General features: G+C 38.3%; 1 long non-coding RNA gene across 1 annotated transcript; it reads left to right on the top strand.

Annotated features, from left to right (window-relative positions):
• Window positions 1-302: 302 nt before the first annotated feature.
• Window positions 303-4,762, top strand: LOC136699076 (uncharacterized). The gene is made up of 4 exons (XR_010803600.1): window positions 303-863; window positions 2,400-2,465; window positions 3,490-3,557; window positions 4,321-4,762. It is a non-coding gene; the product is annotated as an uncharacterized lncRNA (long non-coding RNA).
• The last annotated feature ends 776 nt before the right edge of the window (window positions 4,763-5,538 follow it).

Here is a 5,538-nt window from a genome sequence, read left to right as displayed (position 1 = left end):
TGAGCGGAGTGCGGTTTGTGAAAGCGACCGGATCTTTTTCGGTTTCTTTACGTTTTCCAATTCTTTTTCACTAGTTTTTTTGTCTTTAATGTGTTTATTTATTGTTTGGGCACAGCGGGGTAAGGGGTTTTTCTCTAAGCCTCGGCCGGGTGTAGTGGGGGGTATGGGGTCGATGGGCCTAGAGCGACTTACTCGCCGGCATGGCGTCAAAGTGCCGGTCGGAGTGGAGTGCTCGGTGGAGGAGTGTAGTTTAGCGGTGGGGGTGGTGGTGGGATATGACGCTATTCAGTCGGCCTCTAGAATGAATGGGGCTATCGTTCTGTTTTTGGATGAGGTAGAGAAGGTGAACGCACTGGTAGAAAAGGGTATTGTTTTGAAAGGTACACACACAGCGGTGTTTCCCCTCGTTAATCCGGCGAGGAAAGTTATTCTCAGCAACGTCCCCCCGTTTATTAAAGACGATATGTTACTGCGCGAGCTCTCCCGACACGGACAGATTGTTTCTACCATTCATAAAATCCCTTTAGGCTGTAAATCTCCGTTTCTGCAGCATGTCGTCTCGTTCAGGAGGAGGGTTTTTATGGTTTTAAAAAATAATGATGAGGATTTAAAGTTGGCTACACTCTAAAAAATGCTGGGTTATTTTTATAACCCAATTGCTGGGTTGAGCATGTTGGGTTATTTTGACTTAAATTGGGTTAATAACAAGCAACCCAGCAGCGTTGGGTTGTGTATGCGGACCTGAAAGGGAACAGTCACGTCGTGCGTCAGAATAGGCGGGAAGCCGAGAAGCTCGAGCGAAAAGAAGAAACCGAAGCTGAACACCAGAGAAAGAAGGATTTCTTTTGGCCGTGAGCATATTTGTAAGTATTTTTTTTTATTTACATAAATTTAACCGTTTTGTATTAATCGGGATCTTAGTTGAGTTCATGTTTCCGGTCAGCGAGTAAATCCCAGTTTCCTGACTAACGGACATTATCATTCTGCCGAAGGAAATAAAGACCCAGGCTAACGTGACTATCTACCTAAGTCAGGTTGATTTTTACTAAACCTATATTTATAATGTTTATCGCTGTATCTTTTAGCGTACCCAATTACTGTTTTTATTAACATTGGCGTTGCGTTGATGTTATTTCTTGCCTGCTAACGCTAGGTCAGTTATGCTAGCGATACCTCAGATAAATGTCCTGCTCTGCGCCTCCGTGAGGTAGCACTAGCTAGCGTTAGCTGAGTTAAATAAGCTTCTGCCGTTCTTGGACTGATATGGCCCGTGTGTGGTAGCCTTAGGGTATGTCATGCTTTATCCCTATTGGGATGTTCGCTTTTTAAATGAAAGCCAATAAGCAAAAAAAAATCTGTACAGCACTCCTTCACCAGTGCTTGTGATTCCTTTGAATTGAATACCTCCTTTGCTTTTTTTACTTATATGAAACGAGTGATAAAAATCACGATGTGAAATCAGAAAATAGCTTCCCATCGTCATATTGGAATTTTCATTTCCACCTTAACACTAGAAGCATCGCGCTTATTTGACCGACTGAGACCGGAGCAAAGAGAGCCGCTGGTTTCACAGCTGTGACTAAAGTCTCCCTTCCGCACCAAAACCAACACAACACACGGAGTAAAGTCAGTCACAGGCTCAAATACACACCGGCTCTCTGTGCTCCTAGTGTTAAAATTGTCACTAGTCGAAGCTGATGTCGCCTTCCTTATTTATTTTTCCCCCTTCCACCTTAAATGCCATTTTCGGAAGACGTTTGCTTCTTATTCTCCATTTTTCGTATTCAAATGTTTATTTCTACCTTAAACCTGTCAGTATATGAGGCTAACATTGGCGTAATTCACTAGCTTCTTGTTTTAATTAGTAGTTCCATCTTAAAAAGGGTAACTGTGATGATTGTTAGCTTTTTAAAAAAGTCTCTTTCCTCTTTTTCTTTGTTCAAAATGCATTAAACACCTTTTAATACCACTCGTTATATTCGTAAAAACACAAACCACAAATATTTTACCTTTTAATACCCTTTATTCCTCATGTACCTGTTATAAAACATGCACTACACTAACTTTAACTAGTTGTTAACAGGAGCTGTGTATGAGATAAATATATTCATCTTTCCTATTCATATTCATTAACGTTGCACCTTGAAACCAGACAATCGCACCCCAATATGGTGCCCACGCCAAAAAGATTGTCATTTCAACCCATGAACATGACGGGTACTCGGCAATGTGACATCAACTGCAACCCATTCATAAATGCGTAATGCTATGTCAACAATATTATGTCAACACAGTGGATCATCTTGACTTTCTAATTTTACACATGGTGTTTTTTTATTTGGTCTTGTACTATGAAGTATTGTACATGTCTTTCTAAAATGTTATGTTGATATCTGCAGTGACACATGGATGAATTTGTTCAAACGAAGACTGGAATCTTCAAACATTAATTCCTAAAATCGAAGGTATGTAAAATTTTTGTGTGCATCCTCTCTCTCTCTCTCTCTACTCAATTTTAGTTTTGCAACAATGTATATAATGTTTAAGGACAGTGAGTTTTCAGGTATAGACGTTTTGTCTATACACCAAAAAAAAAACAAGGTTTTGTCTCGGTTTTGGCCTCCCATCCCCACACAGGTCACTGAAAATTGAGATTTTGCAAAAAATGCTCTCCCAAGGTGGAGACTTTTAAAAACATGGTTGTCACTGTGCTCACGTGGATGAGGAAAACTGAGACAGCACATCTGTCTTTGTCTGAAATACAAATAGCTTTTCACTTTCTCTATATTAAATTACATCAGTCATACACTACACTGTACACAAGCAGATAGCAATAGATTTCAGATTCACACATATTAATACATATAAATGATGTATTAGGAATATATAATGCACTGTTAAGATTTAGATTCAGTAAGTTAATGACGTGCGTAGTGTAGTACATAGGGAGTATTGAGTGATTTGGGATTAAAACTCAGGCTTCATGGTGTTTTGATGTCCCGCTTAAAGGGAATGTCTACATTTGTTGGAAAACACAGTTCTCTCCGTTTTGTTTACGTTCGTAAGTTTTGCGTTTTTTAAGGTAATACGCCATGATTGAGGGGGAGAAAAAGTTTTATTCTTTGTTTGAATTACCACAGAAACACATTTGTAACTCGAGTAGTTAAGTTTTGTAGCGCTTTCGGTAATTAAATTCTTTACTCTCCTTTTCAAAATAATTTTTTTTTTTCATTAAAAGACAAGTGTCGTTTTTAATATTACACAAGTTACCTTAAAAATCAGTGATGACCTTTAAATGACAACTATTTGGTACACAACACTTTAAACTTTTGTACGCATATTGAGGTATGTAAAAAGCATGTATTTGTCCCCAGAGCACTGACCCGGAAAGTTTTGTTTTATATTTAGGTTTAAAATCTTTTATTTTTTATATAAAAAAATATATATAAATATATTTAAAAAATGTATTTTATTACCTCTACTCTTCAGCGTCTGCTGTGACTGTGGACAGGGCTATGCAAGAGTGGCTTAAGAACAACATTCATCCACCAAGCCAGGTTAGACAATACATGAAGGTGACTGCAATCCATAGAGCTAACGGATAAGGGAGAATCGGACCGAAACAGTTGTAGAAATACTACAAGAATATCCACGTCTGTTGGACACCGCATATGGAGAGAGATTAGTCTCAAAATACTTTACAAATGTGTAAATGTTAATCCACAAATTAAACACAAGTCATAAATTTTTCACTGTTCACAAATGAACAGATCCCAATCTGTGTCTCACAGTCTGCAGTTTGTACAAATACAGTTACATTCATAAACACACGTGTTTGTTTTTCATAGACATATCACAATTTTATGCAAAAATAAATACATTTGTTTAAATTTACATTGTAAATATTTGTAAAGTCGAAGTCTCGAATTTAAAATTTATATAATTGTTGACTTTTTTATTCTTATGGGCTTTAGACAATTACATTTAAAGCATTTTTATTTTAAATGTGTGAACATGGGAAAAATGTCAGTAAAATATAATGTAAAGTTGGGATAAACATAAAGAAAGGCAACTGATATGCTATCAAAGCTAGCATCTGTCCAAACATATCATTACTCTAAAAGCTTACAAGTGTCCAGGCTGTAGGCCACAAATGTGCAGGTGCTTTTTATTTCTGTTATATAGTACAAACGCTTAACCTATTGTGGACTGTACCCTGGAATTCCATGTGAGTTAGTTTGTGATTTTGTTAATTTATTCACTCATTCATACATTAATTCAATTTCCTCTTTCCCACCTTTGCTCAACTTGTTTTCCTAGGTTGGAAGTAATATGGCTGAGTATTTAAGACATACCAAGGACACCAGGGAGCTTCCATATGTTCGGATGCTTGGGGACTGCAGTCGTTGTTCTCAAGCTTTTGTAATCATCAGTGGAGAAGCTCTGGAGCAGAGCACACTACTGAGAGCAGTGGATGTTTGCTTCAAAGCATTTTACGTATTTGACCTCCAGTATCTTGTTGTCATTTATTAATTGTATTTTCAATAACATTTATAACCTGAAGAAAAATAATTTTAACTTGTTTATTGTGGACTTCTGGACTAGATGTGTTTCTTGGTAAATTATTTTGTGTTGCTTGATTCTCCTGTTGTCCGTGTGTATAAACAATATAAATACACTTTACATTTTATTTTTGAATATTTTAAATGTATAAAAATCTACAATATTTTGATAACTTGACTATTGTACGTATGTCTTTTATTCCAGCTAGACGCTGATTATATTTTTATTTTTGTTTGTTGGCTTATTAATAAAAATATTCTGGAATAATATTTGTGTGCATGCTTGCATTAAATGGATTAAAAATGAACCAACCCAAAGGTTGCCGTAACCCCACAATATAGTTGTTTTTACCCAATAGTGGGTCAATGTCAATAACCCAGCCTGTTGGGTTAAACTGGTAACCCAGCATAGCTGGGTTAAAATAACCAATGCTGGGTTTGTCCCTATTTGACCCAGCGCTGGGTTGACAAATTGAACCAACTTGGGTTATTTCAACCCAACCATTTTTTAGAGTGTATGAAGTTTAGGATTGACAACTTTGATTATGTCGTTTTTGCCACAACTGCAACAATGACGTGTTTTGGATGTGGTTTAGAGGGACATCTGGTGAGATCATGTCCGAATAAGGCCGCAGAGCCTCAGCCCGGCCCGAGTCGTATCGAAACAGCTCCCGCCGGCGTGAATTAGCCGGAGGCCTCGGCTGAAGGAGAGGCGGTAGACGCGGATGGGCTCGGGGTGAATGACGGAGAATACACAGTGGTCGTGAGGGTGAAGGAAATGGAGATCAGGAGCAGACGGACAGTCAGGATGTCACTGGGGAACAGGGGGATGTAGGGGCAGAGCAGGTGACTCAAATGGAGGTGGGTGAACAGGTGCTGTGTGAGGAAGCGAAGGGGAAAGAGTCTGTTTTTAAGAGGCCGGCAAACAAGGCTAAGTCTAACAGGCGCGCTAAAAATCTAAGCTAACTAAACCCTG

This window comes from Hoplias malabaricus, chromosome 6 (assembly GCF_029633855.1).
Source record: "Hoplias malabaricus isolate fHopMal1 chromosome 6, fHopMal1.hap1, whole genome shotgun sequence".
Lineage (NCBI taxonomy): Eukaryota > Metazoa > Chordata > Actinopteri > Characiformes > Erythrinidae > Hoplias > Hoplias malabaricus.
The sequence above is the reverse complement of the archived record's forward strand: the minus strand, read 5'-3'. Positions and strand labels throughout refer to the sequence as shown.